This window comes from Aplidium turbinatum, chromosome 8 (assembly GCF_918807975.1).
Source record: "Aplidium turbinatum chromosome 8, kaAplTurb1.1, whole genome shotgun sequence".
NCBI classification, from domain to species: domain Eukaryota; kingdom Metazoa; phylum Chordata; class Ascidiacea; order Aplousobranchia; family Polyclinidae; genus Aplidium; species Aplidium turbinatum.
In genome coordinates, this window is record NC_137479.1 from 30,564,922 (window position 1) to 30,588,726 (window position 23,805).

Genomic DNA, 23,805 nt, shown 5'->3' on the forward strand with positions numbered 1-23,805 from the left:
GCCTCTTTTGTCATGGGTAAAACGCGAGATGTTTGCTTATGTGTATTCAGGCCCGGATTTAGGGGGGAGCAGAGGGGGCAGGTGCTCCGGGCCCCTCAACTTTTGAAGGGCCCCCCTACGTGGAAAAAATGTGATTTTGTGTTATTTTTTCTCCCTTTCAGCCTTTGAAGTTTCTTTAAAATGCTGTGCAGTGCTGGACGCAGAGGTGGTTTTTGCGCCTTGGGCGCGAAAACTTTTTTGCAGGGGGCTCCCCGATCTAAAAGTGCCCGAGCTCCCCAACAGCTAAATCCGGCCCTGGGTGTATTGCACACCACACAACATTTTGGCTTTTTCTCAAACCGGCTTTTTCTACACTATGCCCCTTCCCCCCCGGACAGGAGAATAATTAACTTTTATGATTTAATTTAGGGTGCTTTTAACAGAACATTTTTGCACATAAAAGCATTAAATTACCACTTTGGGGTCCTCATTTGCTTGCAAAGCACTCGATTACCTTTCTGGGCCCTTTTGCTAGATTACGGGCCCCCAAGACTAAAGTATAACAACTTTTATGCTTGAAATCAGTCGTTTAGGATGGTTTTAACCAAACAATTTTGCGCGTAAACTATAAAACCACAATTTCGGGCCCCCAACAAACACAGGCCTGAGCCCTCAAGGGTACGCCGTAACCCCCGTAACCTCCTCTCATAGGCCTTGATGGCTTCCACAATGGGTGAGGAACAGTTTTGTTTCTAGGTCAAGAAAAATGCTTTGATAGAATAACTTCCATCAAAATAAGTACAAAAGGTGTCATGCACTAGTACGTAAAAAGGATGTTTGGGTGAAGTTTAAAGCAAAAGCGTGTTTACCGAAAAACTATAAAATAAAAAGAAGGAAAAGATAAAATTTATTACTTTTGCAACTTAGGTCTCTGCTGAAAAATATCGTGGCCGTTTCAGATTCTTGGTCTGAGGATCTATTTTTTACCATAAGGCTTATATTACCATAAAGCAATATTTTCCAAATTATATTGAAATTCTATTAGAAAACAGCCACGTTTTGAATTCGTCATCCAAGCCACTCAGACCTACTTCTTCATTTTATGGGTAGAAGAAGTTGTCACAAATGTTGATAATATGGTTAGCTCAGTGGTTACGCGCCTGGCTCAAGATCACGCGCGCTGGTTCGACTCTCAGGGTTTGCGCTTGAGCAATGCATTTCAGGACTGCTTTCCATTCAGCGGCACCTAGTGAATGGAATAATTCCCTTGCAACAAGACTTCAACAATCGGAAAACTTCACTCTGTCAATCTTGGTAACCGGCACTGTGTCAAGAGCCTCTACAAGTATGCGAATCTACCAGGAATATCCAATCAAGGCTTTGTCAGTCCAGTGCCGGTCTTAGGGTTTTTCGGGCCCTGTGCGGAATATGCTTTTGCGGGCCCCAATGACAATAATCCAATTCAGTGGCGTAGCTAGGTACTTTGAAAGGGGAGGGGCGGCGGTGGCGGCGTAATCGCTAAAGACGACAACCAGCGGCGGGGGGTCTCCCCCAGAAAATTTTGAAAAATTACTTTGAATTTGGGACATTCTGAGAGCATGTTCAACAAAAATTTAGGTATGAATATTACTGTGAAATGGTGCTGTCCGGTGGCATAGCAAAACGATAAGATCATGCTTTCTTTGGCATTTTTCGGAAATAAAGCTATGTCTCTACAGTATGTGAAGAAAGGCGTTCTTCCCGGCTATCAGCACAAGGCTGATTACTCACTAGCACAGCGAGCAGCAGTAACGCTTCGCTAACCAGAACGGTGTAGCTTCCACGCTAGCCATAAAGACCTCCAATTACTCAAGTGTCGATTACTCAAGTGGCAAGAATACGGTGCGATACTGATGAGCCCAGCCTCATGGGCGAAACACGTGTCTATCGCTGTCTATTCGATGCTACAATCGGCTGCCAAAATAACTCTACAGTATGTTGAGTCTGGATGCAACCTATTTCGTCCCCTGAAATCGTGTAGCAAAATTAAATTTCGACTTTTTTCGTTCCCTGAAAAGATCGAGAAATTTTGAAATGTTTGCGGCAACTCCGATCAGCGATTTCGGCTATGTCGTTTTTTTTCTCGATCTTTTCAGGGTACGAAATATTCAGGCGACGAAATAGGTTGAATTCGTTGAGTCTCTATGTTTTCTTGTTGCGAATTCCTTTGCTGAATTCACTTGTTGAATTTTTCCTTTGAAAATGACAAAATTACTGCATTTTCTGAGTAAATTGCGGGCCCCCTAATTTGCGGGCCCTGTGCGATCGCACGGTTTGCACATCCCAAAGACCGGCACTGGTCAGTCCGAGGATGAAGATTCAAAACGAACCCAACCATGGTCTGTGGTATGTTACTTAAATGCCTTGCTTGAGGACCAAAAACCTGAAAAAACGTGTACTGAAGCTGTGTTTATCTATTTTAAAATCCAAAGAACTAAATAAATAAACTCTAACAAGTGAAATCTAGCATCAAACTTAATAGGCCAAGACAAAAACAATTTTGAAACTCTGGGACTAGAATTTCCAGATTATAAATATTTACAAAGCTTTTTTACATCTTGCTTTTTCGAAATAATTAATAAAGTACGGTAATGAAACTATATCATTTCTTGAGTGCTACCCTCAGCAGACGCAGAGCAGAACGTACTTCGGAATGGAGTATGAGATTATCTTGAAATATGGAATTTGCAACACACTTTAGTAGGCCTACATCCATATAGGCTACTGCAGCGGTGCAGCCTACATTCAAGTCACCTTACAATTGTTGGAATGACAGTTCATGGATCTGCAATTTATCGTTAGATTTTGAAGATTAAGAATTAAATCTCCCACGACAGTGTTTAGATTAAGCCTGCGTGGAGACATCGGTTTGTGTTTATGACGTAATATGTTATACGTAATACGTGATATTTGCTTTGTTATAGACGTAACATTCTAGCAACACTTTACACTTAAAAGTTACTACATTTTATCAATTTGTACGATTAAGTTGTCAAATTTTAAATCAGGTAATCATTTTAACGTGTGACGTTTAAATTTTTTGCGTTAAAGTAACATGAAGTTTATGTTGTTAGTTATTGCGCTTTGTGTTGTAACAATGTCAACCAAAATACACCTCGGCTGTTCAATGACCACCAATAAGTAAGTGGCCTCACAGACAGCATAATCTGTCATTTTTACATTGATTCAACGTCTGTAGACGTGTATATTGATTCAATTGCGCTGTATGTGCTAGTCCTACAAGATGCTTTAAACGACGAAGATTTTGTAAAAACAATGTGAGAAGATTTTAGTCATTTACTGTTTAGTTTCAACATTGGAACTGGACTCTGGCCATATATTTTGGAATCATATATAATCCTCGAATTTGAAATTTATTTGAACGCAAAGATAAAGTAAAAAGTTATAGGCTAGGCTAATTTAGTAGGCCTACTTACTAACTACATCAAATTTGTAAAATCAATCAAATTTATGTTTATACAAAACAATTGTGAACAGAGACTGTGATTTTTCAATCTTAAAATTCTATGCGATCAAAACCAACAATTTTTTGCTAAGAAGCGCAAATTATTGGACAATAAATTTAGCTAACAACGAGGTTGCTAGGAAAGCTTTATCTTACTTTATTTCATAATTAGCCACTTCCTTTGATATGAAGTTACACATTTCCATTAGTCACGACTTATGCCTCAGGAAGTATCCGTTAAAATTACAAGCTTTAATTTATACCTGAGTGAGGAATTGCGTGTTGACACAGATTTGGGATTTGCAGTTTAAATAAAAATTGTGTCATTCGACGCTTTGATGCATTTAAAAAAGAAAGGGAATCTTGTATAAGTCTTATTTGAGCAGTTTATGGAGCAATTCGTTCCAAAAGTTTTGTTTGAAATAAAAAGTTTTTAACTCACTAATTATTATAAATATAAATCACGTGATATAAATTTACTAAAATTTACAGTATATTGACTAAGTTCGGATGTTTGATAAAAAGTTTGAAGAAGATTAAGTCTACCATGGCTACTTGAAGATTTGATCTAATTCTGCACATCTTGATTACCGCTACAGCTTCTGGCTGACTGAAATTTTCTTTATACTTTTGCTGACTCGTAATGATATAAAAATATTTTGTTAGGCTACCTTAAGGAATCAGTATGAAATGAACATAAATAAGCTAAAATCGTTCAATCAAACTGTTAACAAGTTGTTAACAAATTGAGATTTGCTGAGTCAAATTGTGTTTGTTTTTAAAAGTCAGGCTAAGTAAAAACTCAGTTCGTCATCTGGGAAAACAATAAAAAAGACATAAAAATATCAATTTCATTCAGACAGTTAAGCCCAGTGGCGTACGCAAGGGGTATTGGGCCATGATCTCAAATAAAAACCAACTGAATTGAATAATTAATTTTTATTATTACAAATAATAATTATTCCATTCACTGGGTGCCTCTAAATCAGTGGTTCCTAACCTGGGGGTCGCAGAGCATTTTATAGGGGGTCGCAAAGCTGTTGCTCATGCAACAACAAAAGTGAATGTAAGTAGGACGAGATGCCGGTCCGCTAGTAGTATGTGTCTTAGGCTACGTTTACATGACGTTTCATTGCGCCCGAAAGGAACATTTTCCGTTTCGGTTAGTCTGCCAGACTCGTAGTCTGTTTACAGATTAAAAAAAAAATGATTGTGGCACACCTGCAGACCATGGAATCCGAGTTCCAACGTTACTTTACAGAACTCGAAGAGCAAGAAGCTGTACTTGTTCAAAATCCTTTTCCGTTTCTCTGGATGCAAGTGGCATTTCTGATGAAATACAAGATCAATATTTTGATCTTAAGAATGACTCATCTGCTCGCATTCTCTACCATGAAAAGTCACTCTCTCAATTTTGGTGTGAAATGTATGATTTATACCCACAGATTTCTAAGCTGGCTTTTCAAGTATTACTGCCCTTCGCTACGCCGTATCTAAATGAGAAAGGTTTTTCAGGTCTTCTGCATATGAAAACGAAGGAAAGAAATAGAATGGATGTGGCAGACGACATGGGACTGGCTCTGTCTAGCACGCAACCTCGAATTTCACGGTTAGCTGCAGACCTACAAGGTCAACCATCGCATTGATTTGTCAATAAATGCAAGAAAAATATTTTTAGTGGTGCCTTTTGTTGTATTATTTGTTAATAGTATACTTGCATTTAGGAAAGAATATAAGTGGGGGTCGCGGTATCTACGAAAATTTCTAGAGGGGTCACAAATACAAAAAGGTTGGGAACCACTGCTCTAAATGGAGAGCAGTCCTGAAATGTGTTGCTCAATCATACACCCCAGAGTCGAACCAATGTCCCTTGATCTTGAGGTTGCGTCAAGTAATAAGTCAGACGGTTAAACAATGAGCTAACGGGACTGTAATTAAATTTATCCAGCTTTTATTTTTGCCGGATTCAGATCAAAAAGTTAAAAAAAATCTTTGCAAATGTTAGGTTGTGTAGTTGTGTACTAAAAACTTGCATTTTAAATCAGGCCAACACGCTGATTTGAGATTTAACATTCACTTACGTTAAAATAATAAAAAATAACGTTAATATGAAGTATATTTTAATTATAGCACTTTGTGCTGTAATACTGTCAAGTCAATTCCAGCTCGGTCTGTTAGAAAGCTCTAACAAGTAAGCACCTTAACTTAACAGTAGTACAATAATTTTAAAACTACTTGTTGTCCTGTTCAAGGCTGTGTTAGTTGCCAAATATTTTCAAGCGAACAGGAATACAACAACATCAAACTCAGAATCAACGTCGAAACATGTCATTAACTGCCTTGCCAATGCCAGGAGATCAACTGGTTGCGATAGTTGTCAAGTTATTATACTTTGTAATAACAACTAGCAGTAATGTTGACAGGGGTGTGTAAGGGGTACTTTTAGAATCGGGCCCAGGGATAATTTTAGAGGCTCGTAACCTCTTCATGGGACCAGGGAACTTGAAGAAACCATTGCATATTTTTTGGAGACAATGCGTTCTTCTTAGGAGTGTCTTGATTTAAGGCCCAAGGATCGCGTTAGTAACGGGCCCAAATTATCCTCTCAACAGGCATTACAATCAGGGGTGAACTACTGACACAAAAAAAACACTTTTAAGTTGAACGCTACCGAAATCTTATAAAAGTTTGGCATCACATATTCGAAACACTATCACAATTATTTATCTGTAAACATTTTTACACTTTTAATGAAGCGCCTACTTTTGGTCCATCGCAAGAATTTAGGCGACGCGATTAAAGACTTGTGAGACTTTTTGTACAATATCCTCTTCTCAAACAAACACACTCTCAAAAGAAAAGCTCATGACAACAGTGTCTTTTGCATCTTGCTAGAATGGATTGTTACTAGGGACTTCAGAATAAAGGAGATCCGAAACTACATCCGCTTTCGACTTATCCACACACTGGAAGGATTACTTTTTATCAAATTGACAGAATATTGTACTGTGTAAAGGTTACAGTGTATATGAAGGATGAAGTTGGTTTTAAATCTTTTTTGTCGAAAAGACGTAAAAAATGTCAACTTGAAAAATGACCCTTGTAGATGGTCGAAAAAGCGAAGCTTCGCGTCCTGTTTTGTAACGCCCCTAGTTGCTAGGTCTACCCAAGACGATCTTAAACTATAAGCAAAAATTATATAATCAATAACACTATGTTGTACTTTTGTTGGTCAGGTTAACAAGATCGCTTCTTTATAGTTTTATTTTTGTTTTCGTAAATTTTGACCATTTGACTGAATGTATGAAAGGAATAATTCCAAGTCTTGTCTTTTCTATTATTATTATCATCATTATTATTATGGTTACTATTAGGGCAACCAATTTTTTGACCTAAAAACTTTGAAATTTTGACTTTATAATTTACAAATTTTGACCTAATTTTGACCAATAACTTTCTGCGTTTGCAACCCAAATGCGAAATAGAAAGCATATTAGAAACCAAACCGATAGGTAAGGATATCTTCGTTTTCTAATGAAATAAAAGAAAAATGTGGAAGACTCAACGACACCACAGCTAACGAACAGGCAATGAAAGTCACTCGAAAAAGTGCAGAAGATAAATACGGAGTGTCTTGAAATATCCCGGAATTACTGAGAGTGTTCTGTAGTATTATACTTCAACATCAAGTTATGTTTCATTGTTTCACATTGTCGCCTTAGAATTTAAAGTTTCTGTCTCTCGATAAAAATTGTCCTAAAATAAAGAAGCTTCTATCTACTGATACAGAAGTTCCTTGGGAGCTCCTCAGCAGGCTATATCATGTGGTGCAATATCATCTCGTTCCATTTTCACGATGCACTTGACGTCATTCCTTGAGATTCTTGCTTGAATATATTTTCCAATTTGGCAGTCATTAACACCAAACTCAAGGGACATCATTTTCTGGTATGGTGTAGTGTACTGGCTTCTTGAATCGAGTGACGACTGTCTTCCATCTTCTGAATTATATCAAACAGTACACTGGAGGCTGCTGCTCCAGTGCTCCTCTATTTCTACAAGCACTGTCTAAGTATCAAAGGATCAGTCAACAGTCTCAATATCCGATTATACCAATATACCGATCCTTTGATACTTAGACAGTGCAGATAGATCAACTAGTAATGGACAAAGGATCGTCGCAGCATACCAGCGGCTCAGGTAGTCAGGCAGATCTCCTCCCTCAGTTTAAAACTAGAGACCTTCAAACACTATTTCTACAAGGTGAGTAGGCTACTACTCACTTAGTAGCTAAATTGGGAGCTTTTACAGCATCTTGAGCAGGCCGCAGCAAGACACCATCATGGAAGCCTTCCACAATATTTTTTACTTCTGGTAGACTTCTTGAATAATAGAAAGCAATTGAACGTTACCTGCCTTCCACGCCTAGCCTGCTTAAATATTCAATTGTCAGTAGTGGTAGTGGGAGAAACAAGATTATTACCTCAGAAATTGCAACAAATGTATTATTACGTCAGAATAGCAACAGAAATTGCAACAAAAACTCAGTATCTGTGTGAATTCAATAAAATATCAATAGAGAGAAGAAAAGCTATGTTGTTTGTTATCTTTATCCTGCATTGCGGGAAAACGGACTTGAGCGCTATGCATCGGTATACGCCTTCTGACGTACACCTGGGTAGAGGCAATTACCTGACCCACGCTGCAGCCGACGGCAATGTCTGTTTCCGGTTGTCTACTTTACTTATGACTTAAATTTGGTACTAGCCATTACTCGAAATCGACCACTGGGTAGAGGCAATTATCGTAAAGTTTCTTGCCCAGAGAAACAGCAAGTGCGAGTGGCTGGAGTCGAACATGTAGGCTCTCGACTGCGAGCCCAACGCGCTAACCACTCGGCCACTGCTAACCACTCGGCCACTGCTGCGGACTATGTTAAAAGAAAATTTTGGCCTAACCATAAAATTTGACTTTTTTCACGTAATAACTTCGAAACTTCTCTTAGTGTCAGCCTGAAATTTAGTTTATGGACGTTTTATAAACTTTGAACAAGTCTGAAAAATTTTGACTTGATTGACTTTTGGTTACCCTTGTTATTATCATTCCTTTTATTCCAGTTGTGTATTAGCAAGGTACTTAAAGGCATGCCACGAATGGAACAGCCAATTTAATATAAATGTCTATACCCAGGGCCGTTGAGAAAGTGATTGAGCCCGGTACCAATGAGATCTTAAAGCCTAAAATTAAGAAACATTTTAGAAAAACTGTATTCAAAGAATAAGCGGCAGTTTCTTTGAGTTTTGGGACCCCTTAAAAAGGCTACCTGCCCTAAAATCGTCTTGGCTCAAACTCGAAAGTACCTCCCTGTCAACGCTACTGTCTGTAAATAAGTAGCCTACAATAATAGTGAATGTTATCACTATGAAATCAATTGTTGTTGTTATCTTATTAGTAACGTCTTCCGGGGAGTTGGCAACGAGACAAACGTGTGGGATCTTTTTGACGAAATTACTGACGCGGGTCTTGAGAAAATTGGTAAGTCAATCGATACTCTCATTACAATATAATTGGCCATGCTTATGTTTGGGATCGCGACATACTACATGAGTTTGATAACTATTTGATTAATTGGTTAACAAGGGGCAGGGACAGATCCAGCAAGTAGTCCTCCCCGCTAGCTCAGTGGTTACGTGCCAGGCTCAAGATCATGCGGCGCTGGTTCGACTCTCGGGGTGTGCGCTTGAGCAAGGCATTTCAGGATGCTCTCCATTCAGCGGCACTAATAAATGGAATAATTCCCCGGCAACAACACTTCTACAATAGGAAAATTTCACTCTGCCAATCTCGGTAACCGGCCCTGTGTCAAGAGCCTCTACAAGCATGTGAAACTACAAGGAATAACTTATCAAGGCTTTGTCAGTCTGAGGATAAAGATTTAAAACCAAACCAACTAACCAACCAAGTAGCCTTAGGGAGGACAATTGCAACAAAGCACTCTGATTAGTGCAAAAGGTAATGGTGGTTCCATGATTGATTCAACTGTCGGGTATGAAATGATGGGTTCTCACTTCTCATTATACTAAGCCTTTCGCACTAAGGAGAGTATGGTGGCCAGCTCTTTTCTCTCAGCCACCTTTCCTTCAGCAACTACGCTCACCCAATTTATTACACTCTGGGTAGAGGTGAGCGGTGTTTTTCAACAACCAGCCTAAGCCGGGAATCGAACTAGGTTTGCATAATTGGAAAACCAACGCATTATCCCTTGCGCCACCCCACCGCCGCAGTGCAGGTCTATATTAACCTCACTCTGCAAACACACCATGAATAAAGTTACTTTTCTGTGGGTTAAGGCTAAGGGGAGATATCAGTCTAATTGCTTCCCTTCCATGGATCTGCCACTTATAAAAGGCCTCTTGAAATTTATCGAGAGATAGCTTTTTATTCTAGGTTTGAGTTTGTCACGTAAAGCGCAACAAAAATAAACCACTTTTTGAATTTATTGCCAATTGTATGCGTATGAAAATATTAACTTATTAGAAATTTGTGTCGAAAATTATTGGGAAGCCTGAAAAGTTTACAAACAAGTTTTATTCAGTTTATTATAAGGTAAACCTGTTGGCTAACTTTAGACGAAGGCGTCGGCTTTATTGTGATGTCATCATGGCTGTACTTGGTTTGTTTTGCATTTTTGATGACAATTTTCATGAAAATGTGATAAAGGAAATTTAGTTTATTGAGCAATTTTTGTTTTACTTTTTGCAGAGGACGCCGAACTTGATATTGAAGAATGGCTAAATATGAACGAATGATCGCAATTTCTCTACAAACCACCATCTCTACTGTTGTAATGACCAAAGATTTTTTTCTTTATAACTGTTTTGAATCTTTCTAAACGGAAGTAGTAATAACCAGGGCAAACAAATTTTAACATAAAAGATCTAAAAAATGTCTCATTTAAAATTTTTGACCGTTTTGTAGTGTAAATGATTACGTAGCAAAAAAAAATATATATATACACTGCGCTTGAGTGTTAATCGTGAGCTTCATTCTCAACTCAATAATTTAATGTTACCCAAATTGTCTATATTTATTGATCCTTTATATTTTTTATGTTCTTTATGCCCAAAATGATCAATTTCCAACGACCATTGAAGTTATGAAGGGGTTATGCTTCAAGTAAAGGCACCGCTTTCTTGTATCACGTTGCAAAATTGCGAAGATCATAATATTTCTTCTCTGAAATGAAGACGTACGTTCTACTTCCACAGATGTTGCTTAGGCGTTAGACTGTGCAACTGTAACGTAATGTTATTCTATTTCGCCTCTTCACAACGATGGTGTTGTCATTCTTTGATGTTTGTTTTGAATATATTTTATATCCCGGCAACGGGAAAAACCGAAGTTGCTTGCACGTTCTTTGTGACGTAATAGGCGAATTGACGTTATAAACGAAGCCGTTATAGGCGAATTCTACTGTAATAACTTTAAAACCTCTCATACCATCAGCCTAAAATGGAGTTGTAAAAAATGTTGACATAGTTGCCCGAGTAATGTGTTTTGCTATCTGCGATTGTGATGTATTTTGTAAGACGAAACTGCTTGTGAATAAAATCATATTCACTATGACGTAACAGATATTAGCAGAAAGACAGAGATATTTCCTTGTGAGACTTCGTGCACGCAACTAATGGATCTGACGTGCGCAGGAATCGGATTTAGTTTACGGAAGGAGATCTGAGTCAGCTGAGAATTCAGCAAAGGCACGATTTTTCTAGCGTTTTCGAGCATATACCAAAACGCACGGTGCTTCGCCAGGGATTTCCCGAAGCAAATGATATCAAATTACCTGTTGAAGAGAAGAATGCTTTCAATAAATTTGTTGAGAGATAGAGATATAAATAAAATAAAGTGTTAATAAATAAGTATATCAATACTCTTGAACAATACTTCTCTGTACTACAATAATTTACTTTTCCACAACACTAACCCGCTGGATATTGCAAAACGGCACCAAATTAATCAAATGCAACTTTTGAAACAAAAGTAATCAGTTTGTTGTTATTTTTGTGCATTCTGTGTAGAGGTGAACGGTGTTTTTCAACAACTAGGTTAATTCCGGAGTGGAACTGGCATGGGCATGGCATGATTTAAAAGCGAGCCCCTTGTCTGCTCCACCATTAGCACCAGTCCGCCTCGTTAGCTCAGTGGTTACGCGCCCGGCTCAAGATCACGCGGCGCTGGTTCGACTCTCGGGGTGTGCGCTTGAGCAACGCACTTTCAGAACTGCTCTCCATTCAACGACACCTAGTGAATATAATAATTCCCCGGCAACAACACTTCAACAATTGGAAAAACTTCACGCTGCCAATCTCGGTAACCTGCTCTGCGTCAAGAGCCTCTACACTACAAGTATGCGAAACTACCAGGAATAACCTATCAAGGCTTTGTCAGTCCGAGGATAAAGATTCAAAATCCAAACCAAGCCATCCCACCACTTACTAAAACATGAGCTCAAAAACTTGGGTCTATGAGATGCGAAACATATTTATAAGAGATAAAATGTATGGGTATGAAAAATCCAAAACAACAGGCATGGGAAATTCAATGCATAGACATAAAAGATAAAAAGTAGGACGTAAGAGATCCCAAACTTGGGCATAAGAGATATAAAGCATTGGGCATAAGAAATCTATCATTACTATGGGAGATCCAAGCTTCGGCATAGATAATAATAAAATTTGTGCTGCTTTGGAAATCCCCAATATGGGCATGGGAGTTCTAAAACATGGGCATAAGAAATCCAAAAATTGAGTTTATGAGATCCAAAACATAATCATAGGAGATGCAATGTATAAGCATGAAAGATTTAAAACATAAGCATAACGATACATAGAATGGGCCTAGGATATCCAAACCATGGGCATAAAAGATCCAAAACCTAATTATAGGAGAAAATTGTATAGGCATGAAAGATTCAAAACATGGGCATAAGAGATCCAAAAATACTTGTTCTCATTATACCACATCATAGCCACCATGGGTGGTGATGAGCGAAGTGTTTTAACCAGGTCAAGTCGGGAGTCGAACCAGCACTGTATGGTTCAACAGCAAGCACGCTGCACAATCTCACCGCTTGGATAAAACTTGTGCATAGAAGATCTAAAACTTAATCATAGGAGATGAAATGTATGGGCATAGGAGATTCAAACCAAAAGCTTAAGACATCCAAAACATGGGCAAAAGAGATCCAAAACTTTGGCTTATAAGATTCAAAACATAATCGAATGAGATGCAATGTATGGGAATAAGACATCCAAAACATGAGTATAGGAGATATGCAGTTTGGGTCTTCTTCTTCTTCTTCATCCGTTCAGTCGTTTACGACTCTCGGTCACTCTATACGTCATCTTTCGCCACATCTTTCGATCCTACGCTGCCTCCTTCAATTCATGCACTGCCATACCATGTCCTTTACAATTGTGTCAAGCCATCTTGCTTTTGGGCGCCCCCCTTCCTCTTCCTCCGCTGACCAAACCAAGCATGATGTCTTTTTCCATTGATTTGCGTCTCATTATGTGGCCAAAATATGAAAGTTTCTGCCTGACGATTCTAGCTTCTAGGGATATGTCCGGTTTAATTTGTTCGAGAATTAGTTTGGGTCTAGCAGATCTAAAACATGGTCAAAAAAGATCAAAAACATGACACAAGAGATCTAAAACATAAGCATAGGAGATCCAATACATAAACTAAGTCATCGGCTCTCTGGGTTGAGGTGAGCGTTGTTTTTTAACAACCAGGTCAAGTTTGGAGTCGAACTAGCATTGCATAATAATTTGAATTCAAGCGCCTTATCCGCTGCGCCACCCAACAGCGCGGACATTTGTGCATAGAAGATTCAAAGCAAGTTAATAAGAAACATCGGCAAATTTGATAATAGACTATGGGCCGAGGCAATCCAATGCAAGGTTATTACACATCCAAAATCATCATCATCATCATCAGCCGGTCATGCCACTGCTGGCAGATGGCCTCCACATATGTTTCCACACCATTCTGTCTTTTGCTGTTCTCATGCAGGTGATGCCAATCGTTTCTTCTATGTCATCTCGCCATCTTCTAATACATCCAAAATATGGGAATAAAAGATTCAATACATAGAAAAAGAGATCTAAAGTATGGGTATAAAAAATAGAACAGTCCTGAAATATGTTGCTCAAGCGCACACACCGAGAGCCGAACCAGCGCTACGTGGTCTTGAGTCGGACACGTAACCACTGATCTAACGGGGTGGACTGTTTGTATTAAAGCCTTTTCAGAAAAGTAGGTGTAAAACAAGTATACGGTTAGTTGAATTTACAAGCAACTATGAACAATGAACATACAGTGAATATCCAGGTCTAATGCTGATAGCGCAATGCAGGTTATCATATCAAAGTTTATTAAGTTATTATTCTCCCAATTATCATTTCATGATGAACAGAAATTATTTATAAGCAGAAGCCCTTCTATTGTCAGACGTAATAAGAGCCTTCGTATCTTCCTCTTTAGAAATCCCTTTTTCTAATATGTCAACTACTTCCCACTCACTGTTTGAAATAAAACGCATCACTTTCTTGCATTTCTTCTATGGGTCATTCTGCTGTAGCCTGTAGGTGAGTGACTTACTAATTGAAACAATGACAAATGGTCATTGATTGACAATCTGAGCTGTGGGTGACCAAATACGTGATCTCAATGCATAATATGTTCTGAATAGGTTGGTTGGTTTTGAATCTCTATCCTCGGACTGACAAAGCCTTGATAAGTTATTCCTGGTAGTTTCGCATACTTGTAGAGGCTCTTGACGCAGGGCCGGTTACCGAGATTGGCAGAGTGAAGTTTTCTGATTGTTGAAGTTTTTTTGTTTCCGGGGAATTATTCCATTCACTAGGTGCCGCTGAATGGAGAGCATCCTGAAATGCGTTGCTCAAGCGCAGACCCCGTGAGTCGAACCAGCGCCGCGTGATCTTGAGTCGAACGCGTAACCACCGAGCTAACGGGGCGGACGATAGGCACCCTATCTAGAGACGTGCGCGGAGATTTTGCCGAAAGACATTTTGCCGAAAGACATTTTGCCGAAAGGACATTTTGCCGAAATACATTTTGCCGAAAGGACAAATTGCCGAAAGGACTAAGGTTGTGAACGATAGACTAAAACACATTGTGGAGAATATCGATACATATAACACAAAAATGAGTTTCGGCAAAATTTCCATTCAGCAAAATGTCTTTCGGCAAAATGTCCTTTCGGCAAAATGTCTTTCGGCAAAATGCCTTTCGGCAAAATGTCTTTCGCCAAAATGTCCTTTCGGCAAAATGTCCGAGTACCATCTATTCTAGAGAGTAGCCTACATACTGAAGAGCAAAGATAAGATAGTCCAATACTTGATTTTAAACGTCGGCGATGAAAAAGTTAAGAGATTCTCATCATGAACCTGCTACGCATCGGCACAAACGGTGGAAGGTGGCCTTTCCTTCGCCAACTCTACCCTTCTAGTTTATTACACTTCCTGTTTTTTCTACAACTAGTTAAAGCCACAAATCGAACCGGAGTCGCATTTTTAGAAAGAAAACGCCGCAATCGTTGTACGATGCCAGAAAGCCTGAAATGTTTGGATAATAGCAATAATGTTGTCGTTTATCTATTGTCGCTCTAGAACTGAGGGATTTTAACCGCAGGGCTTATTTTCTAATTTCGAATCATATTTGTGATGTCACTAAATTATTACTTAACATGCTCACTACGTTGTGCAAGAAAGAAGATAATAATCGATATGGGCAGTTGGGCATGTCCGGACCTGGAATCGCACCCAGTCATACCTTTATTAGATCCCAAAGCAATCGCCCCTCTGTCACTGAGAGTGGATGTCGCGCACTGAGCTGATGAAAGAATAATAATAATGTGATGGTTTTATTTACTGTTGCTTTACAGAGGCAAATGTCTTTTACCGACAGAGCACCTTTTTAATTTTTATATTATGTTTGTGACGTAATCACATTATTATTCGACCTCTCCTTACTTCGTTATGCAAGAAAGAACACAATCGGTTCCTTTTTAAAGTCTTTGCTTTGACCCAACCTAGAATCGATCTAAGATCTACCAGCATCAGAGCCGAAGGCGGAACCATTCGGCCACTGAGCTGGTGAAATGATAGGAGCTCTGCCTTTGCACGTTCTTGCCTTGAGCAACAGTTTGCCATCACGCCTTGGGAAAGCAATTTCATTACACGTTGCAGCTTTCACAATTTGAATTTTGAGTTGTGTTGCTGATGGGATACGAAGCTGTGGACTTTGAGTAACAACTTTTAGTTTTGAAGTTGTCAGTTTTATACCAACTTGATCTGATTGAAGAAAATGAAAACGCTGTTGAGACGTTTGAAGATTTTTGTTCTATTTTACAGAGAAGCTTTTGATAGTGGCAGGAAAAAATACATACGTTTTCTATCAATGCTATTGCAGAACAGTAGCCTACAAGGTTGCCTAAAACTGAGTGCTAAATTTACTTGTTCATGGTTCGTTTTGCAGTCCAGTGTGTTTTGAGGTAGGCTGTGAATTCAGGTTGTTTTATGGAAGTGACTAAAACTAATTGACTAGGTTTGTATCGATCGTAATGGATACAACAGAACTCTGAATCTTTGATAACCATATTAGGCAAGCGATTTTGTAATGATATTGATAACATACGCGTCGACTTCCAGGAGGGCGGGGAGCAGCGCCCCCCGTAAATTTATGTTTAAGGGGCAACAAAAATGGCTATTACAAGTGGTGTTTCAAAGATGAAATACTTCGCGAAAGAGAATTAGATTCATTTAAACGGACCTAAAAAATAACGATAGCGAAAAACAGCCAACGTTGCTCTTGCCCGCAAAACAGTAGCTGATCGCGTGGCTTTCTCTGGAACGTGAATTACTGCTGAAATGCGCACGGCACGCACGCTCAGTCACACACTGCTTATCTTCCCGCGCGTGAGGAGCAACTTCAAAGTCAAAACGCGTGGTAGCGAAAAAGCGAATGCAAGGTTGAATGTTTATTCTCATTTCACGAGTTATCCAAACGTCCGTTAGATTTTCTGTGACTAATCGAGTATAGGTCGATTTCTTGTATAAGTCGAACCCCTACTTTTTAGCTGAATATCGATGATATTTCCTTCTCCCGTGTATAAGTCGAATAGCTTAATTCCCGACACTAGGCTACCATTCGATGGTGCATCTAAGACCTAAGTATTGGCATTGACATACGGTGAGGAAATTTCAAAGTAGAGCCTAGCAAGAGTAACTTACGCTGCCGGAATAGTGACGTAGCTATTCACGGCAATAAAATGTAAGCCAGCTAAATTAGACACGCTATATTCAACGAGGTCTTCCCCTGTGAGATCAATTATGATTCAACAGAACGCATTGTTTTGTTCACAATGTGTGAGAATTAAATCGAAAATCGATAAAAGAAAAGGTGTTTAATGGTCTTAGTAGCAGATATTGCCTGCATTAACGACGTCTCCTACCGCTATGGGATGGCGCAGCGGGTAAGGCGCTCGCTTTCCAATCACGCAATCCTGGTTCGATTCCCGGCTTATGCTGGTTGTTGACAAACACCGCTCACCTCTACCCAGGGTGTAATAAATTGGGTGGGCGTAATTGCTGAAGTAAAGGCGGCCGAGAGAAAGGAACTGGCCACCCTACTCTCGTTAGTGCCGATGGCTTAGTATAATGAGAACCTTATCTTCTCATCCCCCAATGCTTGGATTCAAGTATGGGACTCACCTTTACCTTTTACCTACCGCTATTATCACCTAGCTAGCCAACCTGCATCATTGTTTTATGCGACCGCTAAGGTTTGACATCGACTTCAACGATCATGGAATGTTACGTAATAAGAACAATTATATCCTGCACGCAAAAATAGGGAAAATTGATCTCTTAAAACAGCTCTTTCTGTTTTGTCTCGTGAGCTTTGCATATTGCTCAACAAGTGCATAAAGTTTAGAATTGACAAGAAATCATTAAATTTGGGAATTAAGTTTGAATCACTGCAAATAAACGTTTTCAAAACTTTTACTTCGGCCGCGTCATTTCGCATTGCGTAATCTACGTCGGCAATGATTTTGCCACAGCAAAAATGCGTTCATTTTGAAAACTGCCGAGTGGGAGACAACAGCTTGTCCCGAGTGTAAGTCGAAGCTGTCTTTTTGAGGTGAAAATCACTTGCAAACATCTCGACCTATACTCGAGTATATACAGTACTCGATAAAAGACAATAAAGATTTTCGATAAAAAACAGAAGAGAAAACACTTCGCCGTTGTTAACGTTTTGAAGGTAATTAATTAGCAAAACGAGCGAAACGAGGTAAAACTGATAGCGGGTTTCCACTCTGCTTGAGATCATGATTTTTTTGCGTTTTATTTCGATAACTTCACTGTCTTGATCGTTGTTATTCACTTGCACGAAAAGGTAATGAATATAGGCATGTTTTCCAACTGTTCCAATTATGAGCTAACAATATCAAAATTTTTACGTCTAGGCGTTCCGCATGCGTAAAACTAATCGTTTCAAGCAGCGGTTCTAATAAATTCGGTAAGCTTAATCAAAGACTATTACAATTCACCTTTCTCGCCTCCCAAGGTTTTTTGAAAAGTCTGCGCCTATGAGTGATTACATCATAATAATTTGATTTCTATATACGGTAATCATAAGTTCTTAAATCGGACTTTACATATAAACTTACAGTAAAGTAGGGGAGAGTGGGGCTAGTCGGAAAGTTTTTTTTTTAAGTGAAATTTAAAACAATTGGTGCATAACATGACAACTTGAAGCGGCTTAAATTATCATCTATGGTGTCTTCTATCATACAACCAAAAATAAGTTCTGAGTCAATTAGGCTTTTAATAAAAATTTAAAATAAACAAACATACAATTGATTTTTCAACTAACCCCTTGCCTGGAGTTAGTTGAAAAACGTCAGTTTAATGCCCACTAATGAACTGCATACTCTTTTTTCAACCACAAAACATTTACATGGGGTTGTAAGCAAATATGATTACTTGTTTTAAGATCAAAATACAATGAATTTTACACCTGATCATCGTAAAAACATTTTTTAATAAACCCATTGATAAAACTTGTGATGCCACATACAGGCCCGGATTTAGGGGGGGGCAGAGGGGGCAGTTGCCCCGGGCCCCCCGACTTTTGAAGGGCCCCCCTATGTGGAAAAAATGTGATTTTGTGTTATTTTTTTCCTTTTGGCCTTTAAAGTTTCTTCAAAATGCTGTGCAGTACTGGACTGATGCTACTGTAGACGTAGAGATGGTTTTTCGCGAAAAAATTTTTTGCACGGGGGCCCCCCGATCTAAAAGTGCCCCGGGCCCCCCATCAGCTAAATCCGGCCCTGGCCACATATATAGCACTTTCCAAGTTATTCAAATTAAAATTTTAGAATGTATGTCTGCTTAAAACAAGTACATTGGAGCTTATACTAATTATCATACCACGACAATATACTCGTATCATACTACATAGTCATACCGTTATCAAAACATTTTCCAACTAACCCCACAAACAATTTTCCAACTAGCCCCATTAGCATATGACAAACTATTTTCCTAAAATATTCAAGCATGGTGCATTGGACTAAAATTTGTTTATGTCTTAGTGTTGTTGAACACCTACAGCTGACACACACCAAAAAACTTCTGCCTGTCTTTAACGATATCGACGCATAAGATGTTTTTAATACGCCAAAAATTTTACTTTGAAAGTAAAAAAAATACAAAATTGTCAGCCAAACAGGTATATTTTGACTTAACAATTCGAAACTAACATGGATTATGTGTTTTTATAAACTACTTCACATGTTGGCAGTAAATATTTAAAAAAGTTATCGAGAGTTAAAAAAATGATCATTTTTTAACTAACCCCGCCTTCCAACTAACCCCACTCTCCCCTACTTTTGACCTGCATTTGTATATTTATCATGTAGCCGCATCCTTGATTGGTGGAATTTTTCTCCAGAGTGTATCGAATGCAAGTCCACTAAGGGTATTTTGGGTTTAGTTATTTAGCAACTGTTTGTCTAATTATAGCCACGTGCTGCATTTAGCTATTTGCAAGTCTTGGCGAGCCGCATTAAAATTTAAACTAATTTTTGTCTTTTAAATTCTGATTAAGCTTTAAGATTGTAGGCCTATATTGTAAAGCCTAGGCGGGGTCATAAATATTGTTCCGGCTTGCCGCACTTTGGGGACCGCTGGCATTTATTGGGTCACCATACCATTACACCATGACTAAATCAACATTTACTTAATGTTTTCAGCATTTATCAACAACTTTTCATTTCTTTTCTTTTTCTTTTTGCAATGGATAGTGACAAAACCGCAGTCGATTCTACAAAACCTGTGTCTAAAAAAGCAATCGGAAAGGACAGTGACGTGATATCAGAAAACGTTTCAACAAAGTGCTACAACCAAAATGAAGATGAAATTTCAGTCGAAAAGCAAGTATTTGATGTTGTAAAAGGCTGTGTAGAGGAACAAAATAGATCACAAGTAAGTCGAGCACAAGATAAAAAAACACATAAAAGTAGGGTGCAAGGAAAACAGGGATTGGATGCATTAACACCAACTGATGCGAGAAATAAAGACATGATAGCAGCAGACGCAATGGGAAAGAGCGCTGTAACAGCAAAAGATTCGACAGAAGACGCTGCAACAGAAGACGCTGCAACAGAGAACGCTGCAACAGAGGACGCTGCAACAGAGGACGCTGCAACAGAGGACGCTGCAACAGAGGACGCTGCAACAGAGGACGCTGCAACAGAGGACGCTGCAACAGAAGACGCTGCAACAGAGGACGCTGCAACAGTGGACGCTGCAACAGAAGACGCTGCAACAGAGGACGCTGCAACAGTGGACGCTGCAACAGTGGACGCTGCAACAGTGGACGCTGCAACAGTGGACGCTGCAACAGTGGACGCTGCAACAGTGGACGCTGCAACAGTGGACGCTGCAACAGTGGACGCTGCAACAGTGGACGCTGCAACAAAGGACGCTGCAACAGAGGACGCTGCAACAGAGGACGATGCGGCATTGGACGCTGCAATAGTGGATGCTGCGATAGTGGACGCTGCGATAGTGGACGCTGCGATAGTGGACGCTGCGATAGTGGACGCTGCGATAGTGGACGCTGCGATAGTGGACGCTGCGATAGTGGACGCTGCGATAGTGGACGCTGCGATAGTGGACGCTGCAATAGTGGACGCTGCAAAAGAAAATAGAACTGAAACGTACTCCACAACAGTAAACGTGGCAAAAGCAAAAGAAGCAATGGATATGATTTTGCTTAAACTTCAAGAAAGTGGTGATGTAAGAACAACTGTGCTTGCAGTTGAGACAACTGTGCTTGCGGATGAGACTATCTCTTCTACTTCGAAATCAGGTAACAATTTTTTTCATATATTTTAATTTTAGATATTCTCTATTTTTGAACATTATTGTATGTTAATTGTTACACCAACAGCGGATCTCGTAAGAAATTTAAGAACTGACAATATAAAAGTTGCGTTCGTGATCTGGGGTTTTATCATTTACAAGCCACAAAAGTTTGGAAAATTTAATATTGTTTCAATTTATTTTTTGTGCAATTCGAGATCCATCTAACAATCTTGTTTGATCAAGACTCACACTTTGAACTTGGCGATATTGGTCAAAACTGTCTACCGTAGAACTTCTATATGTTCTTGTTAGTGGAATTTCCATGACAAACGCAAAAGTAAATCAAGGATTCCGAGATGACAAAAAGTCGTTGAACGCTGATCTATCGGAATGTTGATTGTTTTGTCCTAGTCTAGTGATAAAATTCTAGCCTTTACTATTTTTTTTATTTTTAGCGTTTTCCAATCATTTGATTTTTTTTCAAAAATTGGTCATTTTTTGCCATAATTTCATTCGACATTTGGAGCTGGTTTACAACAGAAGCTTTACCCTCTCACCACCGGAAGTGCTAAACCAAGCAGGTTACGACGTCTTAGAAATGGCGTCCCTCAAGGATCTGTCTTATACCCCCTCTTTATGTTTATTTTTTCAAGACCACAGAAAAATTTCCCAAAATTAGCTTATTGAATGTTTGTGGAGTCACTAGAGTGTTGTGTAATCCTTGAGTAAAATTGAGAAAATTCGCTGAGTTAGGCCCATCTTCCTCTATAGTGCATACTGCATAAGGCACATTTTACTTCACAACTCATGTAGGCCTACTGATATAAGTCCATGGTCAATTGAATTGTATATTTGAGTAAGCAAAGTGCTTACATCGGCATATTGCATTATTTTGTTTAGTTTTTGAAAGACACAAAAATGTCTACCTCAATGTGTGTTGTATACAATATAAATTGAGATTAAACAAACGAAACTATTTTGCAAATGTAGATACAAACGAACTGGTGCAGCACAATGCTGCGAGTTCGTTGTGGTAGTAGCCTAACGGTTTGCACTAGTTTTCAGAACACAGTTTCCGTGCCATGTGCATTGTGCAATGAGCCAGTGAAGACTTTGTATCTACAGTACACTTATGAAATAAACAACGTTGATGTTGCTAAAAGAGAAACTCAATCTATTATCAATTTATCAATTAAAAATTTCATTTTACAGATGGATCAACCTCTGCAGAGCCTGAGGAAACAAAAACCGTTTTAGACCGACTAAAAACTATTGTACGGAAGGAAGGAGACAATAAAATGGAGAAAATCTTGAACATCTTGGATTACGCAAGGGACTTTGCAAAGACAACCACAAGCATTATGTCTTTACTGCAAATTATTGAGAGTGCAAGCCGCTTTGCTTTAGAATTTTTGGACTCTAATGACGCTTTGGCCATCTTTCAACAATGCGGTGATTTTCTATACGATTTTTTTGGCGACATGCGCTTCCGTCTAAAAATCGATCTTAAAATCAATCAAGATGAAATTGACAAAATTGAAGAGCTTAGAAGTATGACTGACAAGATTAATAAAGTCAAGAAGCAAAAAGTGATCCCAGTTTACATCATATACCACCTGGTTCTCTGCTCTATCCAGTACTGCTTGGGAATTGTGGAAAATTGTGAGAAACACATCAACAAAGCAATGGCACTTTTTGACAAGTACGGCTCTCACAAGCAGTACAAGCATCTCTCCGTGTACGGTAAAGCCACGTTTGAAAACTCGGTTTACTACAAAGTATTGGGCCAAATGGAGAAATGTAAAATATTCATAAAACACAGTTTTGATGCTTGTTACGAAGCCAATTGTTCCAACACAAGCCCTTCTTCAATCAGAATGCTGTATCACATTGTATTTTGTAAGTACTAGAATGTGTGTGATTGTATACATAGGTGATTGTATATTGTGATTGTATTCATAGGTCTTTGACTACATTTATTAACTGCCTAAATCAGCAGTCCCCAACCTTCTTTCTCTCACGAACCGGTTTTGAAGTGAAAATAGCTTCGCGAACCGGCGATAGAAAAACGAAGTTTGACATTGACGATATTTTTTGATCTATTTTTTTTTTTAAAGCGACGTAAACACCCTTTACGCAAGATTTGGAAAATAAAATAGGCAATGTAAAAGTCGAGGGAAAATAGAAGTAAAAAGTTTAGCAGTGTGTATGAGAGGATTGCTTGGCAGAAAATTTTGACCAATTTAACGTTGGTTTGATCGCCTTTTGAGCACTTTTAGGCCCGATAATGATTTTTTAATCAAAACTCACACCTTGTTTGTATGTATGACCACTCTTATCAAATTAAAACTAGAATTGTTTAGAAGTCTGAGTGACAAGTTATAATTCAAAGTTTAAGTCAGCCTACGTTTTTAAATACATGTTTTCATTCACGACTGCTGAATAATTTCTATAATTTATTTACTAAGGTTCGTAGCCTATAGAGTGTATAGACAGTATAATAGGCTATTGTGTGAGCTTAAAGTAAAACATTAATATCGAAAACCCATCTTAGGTGCCCCCATCTTTCGTATATAGCTTATATTAAGGCGCATTTCACTTCATACCTGAAATAGGTCAATTTAACTGCTAGGTAGTTGGTGAGCAAGGTCGTCGTCGTCGTCGTGTGAGCCTCTGGGGCCGAGGGTATATTCTTTTTACCACCCCAGATTCACAATATGAGCAAGGTGTTAAGTTGGAAATATTTCATTGGTATCATAGTATTTAAAGGGCCAATAAAACTTAACCGGTACTATTCTTTAAATTCACTGCTGAAACCATGCGTTCCGAATTCCACCAGTTAAGTTCATGACATCG

At 38.9% G+C, this 23,805-nt stretch overlaps 1 long non-coding RNA gene across 2 annotated transcripts; it reads left to right on the forward strand.

The window, feature by feature from the left end:
• Window positions 1-3,072: 3,072 nt before the first annotated feature.
• On the forward strand, window positions 3,073-11,110 carry LOC145775985 (uncharacterized). 2 transcript variants are annotated; one of them, XR_014290189.1, is made up of 3 exons: window positions 3,073-3,159; window positions 8,937-9,019; window positions 10,247-11,110. It is a non-coding gene; the product is annotated as an uncharacterized LOC145775985 (long non-coding RNA). The 2 variants fall into 2 exon arrangements; XR_014290190.1 differs by lacking the exon at window positions 3,073-3,159 and adding an exon at window positions 5,537-5,675.
• The last annotated feature ends 12,695 nt before the right edge of the window (window positions 11,111-23,805 follow it).